We start from the raw sequence: 11,052 nt of genomic DNA on the forward strand, positions 1-11,052 counted from the left end.
TGTATTATACAATATACAGTATTTGAATACATACCTATAAATAAAAACAAAAATGTAAGTTACATATTCCGCTTAAAAAATGCACTCATAGTAAAAGTATTTTTAATGTAGCCTATAAACGGTATTGATTCCCCATATGACTTTCACACCCCAAATAATACCTCTTGAGTGTTTGGAAAGATTAAAAGCATACTTGTCATTTGAAGGCATGTTTTTTTCAGTGTTGTGTCACTGCGATCACAATGATTCTGGCACTTGCCTCTGACATTAAAATCAATACAATAATTTAACATCAAGACTGCAATTAAAATATCAAAGGAAACTTTTAGATCCCATGGAAATAAAGTCTGTTGATTACAAATATAATAGGTCTAATTTATTGTATGGTAGCCTACGCAGGTAGGGACAGGTTGAATTTAAATGTTCCATTCCTTGAAGATGATGTAGGATACTAAGTTTTAGGCTACAACCTCTTGATGACAATTGGAGTCAACTGTATAGGCTACTGTATTTACCTTCGGAATGCTACTGCATTCATACCATTTCTCTTATTTAATCATAAAGTGAGGAGGGTGTGTAATGTTAATACATCACCGATCACCTCACATCTGTAGGCTTCTCTGATTTCTCCATCCAGTGGTGACTTCTTCCACCCCTAACTCTTGTTTATTGACTTCATTCTAAACTACAGTATGAAGCAAGTCGACAAGGCTGCTGTATCAGATTTGTTACATGTGCATTCAGCCCGGTCTCATAGACTAGACGTAACATAGTAAATATAAATCCGACACACTGACATTAGTATGATATGTTATGTTTGGTATGGATACATAAGACAGATGGTTACTTAAGGCAAAAACTAAAGTAGGGTGGTTGGTCGGGGGTGGGTTGTACAGCGCAAATGTCTAGCAGCCCAAAGTTTGTGATGTCAAAGCTCATCCCGGATAACTTTAGCATTTTAGCAACTTTTCAACTAGTTATGACTTTTTAGCTACTTGCAACTACTTAGCATGTTAGCTAACCCTAACCCTAACTTGAACCCGTTTAGCTAACCCATCCCCTAACCCTAACCATAAGCTATCGTTAGCCAATTAGCTAGAATTCGTAACATATAGTACGTTTCGCAAATTCGTAACATATAAAAGGAATTGTAATTCGTAACATATCATACGAAATGGGTGATGGACATCCACAAATTAATACATACCATATGAAATGTAACATATCATACTAGTGTCTCGGATTTACGTACAGAATAATACAAAATTGTCTGAGAACTGTCTTCCATTTTTATGGAAAATGATATAACCCCCATGCATAGCCGCAGAAAGTATGGGTGCTGAGGGTGCTGCAGCATCCCCTAAGGGTGATGTCTGCTCCCCCGTGACAATCAAATTAGCATAATACAAAAATCCCTATATATATCTGTCTGTTTAAGATAGAGATATCTGTTGTCGTTTTTGCATTGGATCAATCCACCGCAACCGCCTACATCACGTTTCCGCATCTGCTGTAAAAGGTGACAGAGCTAGAGCAGTGTTTGTCAGCTGACTGAAACGGACAAACTGAAGTCAGTTAGGAGGCCGAACTGCAGTCAGGTCAAGACCTTGGTGAGGATGATGGGCACACAGATGAGCTTCCCTGAGACTTCCCTGAGACAGTTTGTGCAGAAATTCTTCGGTTGTGCAAACCCACAGTTTCATCAGCTGTATGGTGGTCTCAGCATTGGATGCGTCTCAATCCACCACATTCGCCTATCTCGCGCTTCCGCATCTGCGGTGAAAGATGACAGCCCTAGAGCGGTGTTTGTCAGACCATGAGACATCACGAACACTTACATGTCGGCTGTTTTGCTCACCCACAGGCCTCACAAGACTTGTCTGAAGGTCCACCTTTACCAGTTAAAATAATGGAAGTATATATGGAGACTGTTTAAGTGCCAAAAAATAAGGGGTTAGATACATGTAATTTGGGGAGCTGATGACCGTTTTCTCGGTGCTCCTGTCCAGGGTGAACAATGTACTATTAATACTTGACCAACTGTGTTACTTTTGTAACATTTAATTAGGAATCAAACTCAATTCACATTTTTGGTCTTTTCATCATAAAATGTCGAAACAACAACGGCCACGAGACACAAAAGCCTAGGGCTCACCGGACACTGACACGGACTCTGATCCCCCCGACCTAGCCAAGGTAATGATGGCTATCGTTAAGTCTGAACAGATGGTGCTGGCTAAGGTGGAGCCACTATCCACTGACCTATCCACACAAATAGCCACTGTCGCCACTGAGGTCAACACAAAGATCGACTTCGTTAAAGAAGACTTGGTGAAACAGGACATCCATCTGAATAGCCTGGAAGGCGGCGCAAATACTTACTCTGACAAAGTGGTGACACTGGAAGAGCAAGTCAACCGGCTATCATCAGATGTCGTCAAACTTACTTCCAAGGTGGAGGACCTTGAGAACAGGCAGCACTGGGAGAAGGGTTGAATTTTCGGTGTGAGAGAGGGATTCCATCCATAGGCGGATTGCAGCCTACCCTGTTCATAGCTAAACTGCTACAGGAAATTCTAAGCCTTGATTACGCCCCCACCCTTGACCATGCGCACAGAAGCTTACAGTCCGCACCGAAGAACGGGTAGCTGCCCATTCTTCTGTGCAGGCAAATTCTATTACCTTCAGGAGAAGGAGGATGCTCTCCGTAAGGCTACATGAGTGGCTCCCATCACCTACGACAGCCAGAAGATTCACATTTTCCTGGACTACACAGCGGCAGTCATGAAGAAGAGGTCAGTCTTCAATGAGGTGAGGGGGCTCCTACATTGCTGTCTGAACACCAAGTATTGCATTCTCTACCCAGCAGTGCTGAAGATCCGGCGAGCAGAACACATTCATGGACCCTACCAGGGCCAAAGAATACATCATTGCACACCTACATCAAATCAAATTTTATTGGTCATATGCACATGGTTAGCAGATGTTAATGCGAGAGTAGCGAAATGCTTGTGCTTCTAGTTCCGACAGTGCAGTAATATCTGACAAGTAATCTAACCATTTCACAACAACTACTTTATACACACAAGTGTAAAGGGATGAATAAGAATAAGTACATATATTTATTACATCCAATTATGAATTATTAAAGTGGCTAGAGATTTGAGTCTGTATGTTGGCAGCAGCCACTCAATGTTAGTGATGGCTGTTTAACAGTCTGATGGCCTTGAGATAGAAGCTGTTTTTCAGTCTCTCAGTCCCAGATTTGATGCACCTGTACTGACCTCTGACCCTTCTGGACGATAGCGGGGTGAACAGGCAGTGGCTCGGGTGGTTGTTGTCCTTGATGATCTTTTTGGCCTTCCTGTGACATCGGGTGATGTAGGTGTTCTGGAGGGCAGGAAGTTTGCCCCCGGTGATGTGTTGTGCAGACCGCATCACCCTCTGGAGAGCCTCACGGTCGTGGGCGGAGCAGTTGCTGTACCAGGCTATGATACAGCCCGACAGGATACTCTCGATTGTGCATTTGTAAAGGTTTGTGAGTGTTATCGGTGACAAGCCAAATTTCTTCAGCCTCCTGAGGTTGAAGAGGTGCTGTTGCGCCTTCTTCACCACGCAGTCTGTGTGGGTGGACCATTTCAGTTTGTCCGTGATGTATACGCCGAGGAACTTAAAACATTCCACCTTCTCCACTACTGTCCCGTCGATATGGATAGGGGGGTGCTCCTTCTGCTGTTTCCTGAAATCCACGATAATCTCCTTTGTTTTGTTGACATTGAGTGTGGGGGTTATTTTCCTGACACCACACTCCGAGGGCCCTCACCGCCTCCCTGTATGCCATCTCGTCATTGTTGGTAATCAAACCTACCACTGTAGTGTCGTATGCAAACTTGATGATTGAGTTGGAGGTGTGCATGGCCACGCAGTCATGGGTGAACAGGGAGTACAGGAGAGGGCTGAGAATGCACCCTTGTGGGGCCCCAGTGTTGAAGATTAGCAGGGTGGAGATGTTGTTTCCTACCGTCACTTCCGGGGTGCGTCCCATCAGAAAGTCTAGGACCCAGTTGCACAGGGTGGGGTCAAGACCAAGGGTATCGAGCTTAAGGATGAGCTTGGAGGGTACTATGGTGTTAAGTGCTGAGCTGTAGTCGATGAACATCTTTCTTTCATAGGTATTCCTCTTGTCCAGATGAGATAGGGCAGTGTGATTGCAATTGCGTCGTCTGTGGACCTATTGGGGCGGTAAGGAAATTGGAGTGGGTCTAGGGTATCAGGTAGGGTGGAGGTGATATGATCCTTGACTAATTTCTCAAAGCACTTCATGATGACAGAAGTGAGTGTTACAGGGCGATAGTCGTTTAGCTCAGTTACCTTAGCTTTTTTGGGAACAGGAACAATGGTGGCCCTCTTGAAGCACGTGGGCACAGCAGACTGGGATAGGGATTGATTGAATATATCTGTAAACACACCAGCCAGTTGGTCTGCGCATGCTCTGAAGACGCGGCTAGGGATGCCGTATGGGCTGGCAGCCTTGCGAGGGTTAACACGTTTAAATGTTTTACTCACGTTGGCCACGATGAAGGAGAGCCCACAGGTTTTGGTAGCGGGCCGTGTCAGTGGCACTGTATTGTCCTCAAACCGAGCAAAGAAGTTGTTTAATTTGTCTGGGAGCAAGACGTCGGTGTTCGTGACAGGGCTGGTTTTCTTTTTGTAATCCGTGATTGACTGTAGACCCTACCACATACCTCTCATGTCTGAGCCGTTGAATTGCGACTCTACTTTGTCTCTATACTGACGCTTAGCTTGTTTGATTGCCTTGCAGAAGGAATAGCTACATTGTTTGTATTCGGTCATGTTTCTGGTCGCCTTGCCATCATTAAAAGCAGTGGTTCGCGCTTTCAGTTTTGCAAGAATGCTGCCATCAATTCACGGTTTCTGGTTAGGGAAGGTTTTAATAGTCACCGTGGGTACAACCTCACCGATGCACTTGCTAATAAACTCGCTCACCGAGTCAGCGTATACATCAATGTTGTTGTCTGAGGCTGTCCGGTACATATCCCAGTCCACGTGATCGAAGCAATCTTGAAGCGTGGAATCTGATTGGTTGGACCAGTGTTGAACAGACCTGAGCATGGGCGTTTCCTGTTTTAGTTTCTGTCTATAGGCAGGGAGAAACAAAATGGAGTCGTGATCAGATTAGGAGGGCAGGGGAGGGCTTTGTATGCGTCGCAGAAGTTAGAGTAGCAATGATCCAGAATGCTGCCAGCTCGAGTTGCGCATTCAATATGCTAATAAAATGTATGGAGCCTTGTTTTCAGATTAGCTTTGTTAAAATCCCCAGCTGCATTAAATGCAGCCTCAGGATATATGGTTTCCAGTTTACATAGAGTCCAGTGAAGTTCTTTCAGGGCCGTCGAGGTGTCTGCTTGGGGGGATATACACGGTTGTAATTATAATCTAAGAGAATTCTCTTGTAGACAATGCGGTCGGCATTTGATTGTAAGGAATTCTAGGTCAGGTGAACAAAAGGACTTGAGTTCCTGTATGTTGTTATGATTACACAAATTGTTAATCATAAGGAATACACCCCCGCCCTTCTTACCAGAGAGATGTTTGTTTCTGTCGGCGCGATGCGTGAAGAAACCGGGTGGATGTACCAACTCTGATAACATATTCTGAGTGAGCCATGTTTCCGTGAAACAGAGAATGTTACGATCTCTGATGTCTCTCTGGAAGGCAACCCTTGCTTGAATTTCGTCTACCATGTTGTCAAGAGACTGGACATTGGTAAGTAGTATACTCAGGAGCGGTGAGCGATGTGCACGTCTACAGAGCCTGACCAGGAGGACGCTCCGTCTGCCCCTTCTGCGGCGCCGTTGTTTTGGGTCGGCTACTGGGATTAAATCCATTGTCCTGGGTGGTGGTCCAAACAGTGGATCCGCTTCGGGAAAGTCGTATTCCTGTTCGGAATGTTGGTAAGTTGACGTTGCTCTTATATCCAATAGTTATTCCCAGCTAAAGGTAATACGACTTAAGATTTCCTTGGGTAACAATGTAAGAAATAATACATAAAAAACAAAATGCTGCATAGTTTCCTAAGAACGCGAAGTGAGGTGACCATCTCTGTCGGCGCCATCTTGTAGTTCATCCACAGGAGGACAGGCAACATATGAGTAACTAGCCATTGTAGGCCATTACTCTGCCCCTTACCCTAGGGGGGGGCATCTACCTCCTTTTTTATATATTTTTTTATTATCCTTCAAATATGCATATTGCATAATATACATTGGAGAACTGAGGTGGTTCCCTCCAGAATCCCTTCCCTATGTGTAAACTTGATTATGTTTGCTCTGGATAGAGCTCTCCTGAGGTTTGGTTTAACATGGTAGTATTTAGCTCTAGTCTATGAGAGGTAGATGCAGCCTTCCAGCAGTGGGAAGGCCAGCATAGGGGTCCAAGGTTTTCTTCTGGGTGTTTTGTTTTTAGCTGTTTTTAAAAAATGTCTTTATATTTTATTACTCTGACCTTTCAGCACACTGGACATGTGATTGTACTACATTCATTTGTAATTACTATGTCTATGCCTAATTCACATACTCTAGGCTCCACTTGCTTTATCAGCTGGAACTTAAAGGAATTAAGCCTAGCCGAGTGTATGCTCATCTTAAGTCTTTAAGTCCGGACATTGTTTTTCTCCAAGAGACAAATCTCTGGTCCAGCGACCATGATAAACTAAAGAGATGGGTAGACCAAATATTTCACACCAACTTTGGTGCTAAGGCCAGAGGGGCAGCCATCCTTATCAGAAAAGGCACCCAGTTTGTCTCCTCCAAAGTAATTTCAGATACAAATGGCAGATATATTATAGTGATGGGAAAATTGTTTCGCAGACCTACAACTACTATCCTGTAGTGCCCCTGACATGTCTCATGACAGGGGCCATGTCTCATGTCTCAAGGGGCCAGATTATTTCATACACAACATATGACAATAAACAGCACACTAAACCCTTATCAGAGCCATCTCAACTCATTCTAGATGTGGAGAACAGATATGCCTCTTCTCTGACTCCTGAACTCTGCAAAGAGAGACTGCTACACCAATTGGAATTTGACAATCTTTCCACTAAACAAACAGAGAAGTTTCTGTATAAGTCGAGGCAGACATTTCATGAACACAGAGAAAAGGTAACAACAGAAAAAGTAGTTATCTCACCAGCTTCGATATTCCGCTGCTAGCAGCACCTTTCCTGAGATCTGTGTTGCAGCTGATTTAAATTATGCCAATCCCAAAGAAATCAAAATTCAATTTAAGCAATTCTACTCTGCTCTTTACGTGTCAGAGGCTCTTCCTTACACATTTTGTATGCATGCATTTATAGACAATCTGGACATCCCATGTCTCAATTCAGATGAACAAACTTACATTGATGCCTCAATAAGTAAAATGGCAGCAGTTTTATGGGCGCCCAACCAATTGTGCTATTATGTGTTTTTTTTGTTGCATTATTTGTAACTTATTTTGCATATAATGTTTCTGCAACCGTATCTTATGGCAAAAAAGAGCTTCTGGATATCAGGACAGCGATCATTCACCTCAGATTAGACAAAGATTTTTTCTACAACAAAGACGATGCACAAGACATTCTCCAAACACCCGACAGGACCGGTAATTTGCAAGAGGAAGCGACGCAGGTACAGAGGACAAAGAGCCGGATGCCTGGTCAGGACCCGGAGAAGGCGACTGGGAAAGCTGCCGTTACAGTCAATACTACTCGCCAACGTGCAGTCACCGAACAATAAACTAGACGAGGTACGATCACGAATATCCTACCAACGGGACATCAAAGACTGTAATATCCTATGTTTCACGGTATCGTGGCTGAATGACGACATGGATATTCAGCTTGCGGTATATACGCTGCATCGGCAGGATAGAACAGCACACTCCAGTAAGACGAAGGGGGTCTGTGCATATTTGTAAACAACAGCTGGTGCACGAAATCTAAGGAAGTCTCTAGATTTTGCTCGCCTGAAGTAGAGTATATTGTGATAAATTGCAGCCCACACTACTTGCCTACAGAGTTTTCAGCTATACTTTTTGTGGCTGTTTATTTACCACCACAGACAGATGCTGGCACTAAGACCTCACTCAGTCAGCTGTATAAGGAAATAAGCAAACAGGAAACCATTTACCCAGAGGCGGCGCTTCTGGTGGCCGGAGACTTTAATGCAGGGAAACCTAAATCAGTTCTACCAAATTTCTATCAACATGTTAAATGTGCAACCAGAGTGAAAACAATTCTAAACAACCTGTACTCCACACACAGAGACTCGTACAAAGCTCTCCCTCGCCCTCCATTTGGTAGATCCGACCACAACTATATCTTCATGATTCCTGCTTACAAGCAAAAATTAAAGCAGGAAGCACCAGTGACTCGGTCTATAAAAAATTGGTCAGATGAAGCAGATGCTAAACTACAGGACTGTTTTGCTATCACAGACTGGAATATGTTCCGGGATTCTTCTGATGGCATTGAGGAGTACACCACATCAGTCACTGGCTTTATCAATAAGTGCATCGAGGACGTCGTCCCCACAGTACATACCCCATCCAGAAGCCATGGATTACTGGCAACATTCGCACTGAGCTAAAGGGTAGAGCTGCCGCTTTCAAGGTGCGGGATTCTAACCCGGAAGCTTTCAAGAAATTCTGCTATGCCCTGCGATGAACCATCAAACAGGTAAAGCGTCAATACACGGCTAAGATTGAATCATACTACAACGGCTCCGACGCTCATCTTATGTGGCAGGGCTTGCAAACTATTACAGACTACAAAGGAAAGCACAGCTGCGAGCTGCCCAGTGACACGAGCAGACCAGACGAGCTAAATCACTTCTATGCTCGCTTCGAGGCAAGCAATACTGAGGCATGCATGAGAGCATCAGCTGTTCCGGATGACTGTGTGATCACGCTCTCCATAGCCGACGTGAGTAAGACCTTTATAACCAGGTCAACATACACAAGGCTGCGGGGCCAGACAGGTTATCAGGACATGTGCTCTGGGCATGTGCTGACCAACTGGCAGGTGTCTGACAATTTCAACATGTCCCTGATTGAGTCTATAATACCAACATGTTTCAAGCAGACCACCAAAGGCAACCTGCCTAAATGACTACAGGCCCATAGCACACAGTCCGTAGCCATGAAGTGCTTTGAAAGGTTGGTAATGGCTCACATCAACACCATTATCCCAGAAAACCTAGACCCACTCCAATTTGCATACCACCCAAACAGATCCACAGATGATGCAATCTCTATTGCACTCCACACTGCCCTTTCCCACCTAGACAAAAGGAACATGTGAGAATGCTATTCATTGGCTACAGCTCAGCGTTCAACACCATAGTACCCTAAAAGCCCATCACTAAGCTAAGGGATCCTGGGACTAAACACCTCCCTCTGCAACTGGATCCTGGACTTCCTGACTGGCCGCCCCCAGGTGGTCAGGGTAGGTAGCAATACATCTGCCATGCTGATCCTCAACACTGGAGCTCCACAGGGGTGTGTGCTCAGTCCCCTTCTGTACTCCCTGTTCACCCACGACTGCATGGCCAGGCATGACTCCAACACCATCGTTTGCAGACGACACAACAGTGGTAGGCCTGATCACAGACAACGATGAGACAGCCTATAGGGAGGTCAGAGACCTGGCTGTGTGGTGCCAGAATAACAACCTATCCCTCAACATAACCAAGACAAAGGAGATGATTGGGGACTACAGGAAAAGGAGGACCGAGCACGCCCCCATTCTCATCGACAGGGCTGTAGTGGAGCAGGTTGAGAGCTTCAAGTTCCTCAGTGTCCACATCAACAACAAACAACAACATGGTCCAAACACACCAAGACAGTTGTGAAGAGGGTGGGACAAAACCTATTCCCCCTCAGGAAACTAAAAAGATTTGGCATGGGCCCTGAGATCCTCAAAAGGTTCTACAGCTGCAACATCGAAAGCACTGATTGCCAAAGTCGATGTTCAAACAACTGGACAGCTACATTTCCAACTTCATTTGGAGTAAGTCAAATCCACGAATGAGAAAGGTATATCTAGAGAGACCTAAGCCTGCAGGCGGGCAGAGTCTTCCCAATTTTTTACACTACTACTGGTCAGCTGTAATGATGTGCGCTGAGATTTGGGAAGCAAGTTCAGGGAGTGATTGTTTTAATAAATAAACACAACATAATACAAAACAAGAAACACAAACATGAAACAGAAACAATAACACCTGGGGAAGGAACCAAAGGGAGTGACATGTATACGGGAGGTAATCAGGGAAGTGATGGAGTCCAGGGGAGTCTGATGACGCACAGGTGCTCGAAAACGATGGTGACAGGTGTACACCATAACGAGCAGCCTTGTGACCTAGAAACTCAGCAAAAAAAGAAGCATCCCTTTTTCAGGACCCTGTCTTTCAAAGATAATTTGTAAAAATCCAAATAACTTCACAGATCTTCATTGTAAAGGGTTTGAACACTGTTTACCATGCTTGTTCAATGAACCATAAACAATTAATGAACATGCACCTGTGGAATGATTGTTAAGACACTAACAGCTTACAGACGGTAGGCAATTAAGGTCACAGTTATGAAAACTTAGGACACTAAAGAGGCCTTTCTACTGACTCTGAAAAACACCAAAAGAAAGATGCCCAAGGTCCCTGCTCATCTGCGTGAATGTGCCTTAGGAATGCTGCAAGGAGGCATGAGGACTGCAGATGTGGCCAGGGCAATAAATTGCAATGTCCGTACTGTGAGATGCCTAAGACGGCGCTACAGGGAGACAGGACGGACAGCTGATCGTCCTCGTAGTGGCAGACCATGTGTAACAACACCTGCACAAGATCGGTACATCCGAACATTACACCTGCGGTACAGGATGGCAACAACAACACCTTGAGTTATACCAGGAACGCACAATCCCTCCATCAGTGCTCAGACTGTCCATAATAGGCTGAGAGAGGCTGGACGGAGGGCTTGTAGGCCTGTTGTAAG

This window comes from Oncorhynchus tshawytscha, linkage group LG12 (assembly GCF_018296145.1).
Source record: "Oncorhynchus tshawytscha isolate Ot180627B linkage group LG12, Otsh_v2.0, whole genome shotgun sequence".
NCBI lineage: Eukaryota > Metazoa > Chordata > Actinopteri > Salmoniformes > Salmonidae > Oncorhynchus > Oncorhynchus tshawytscha.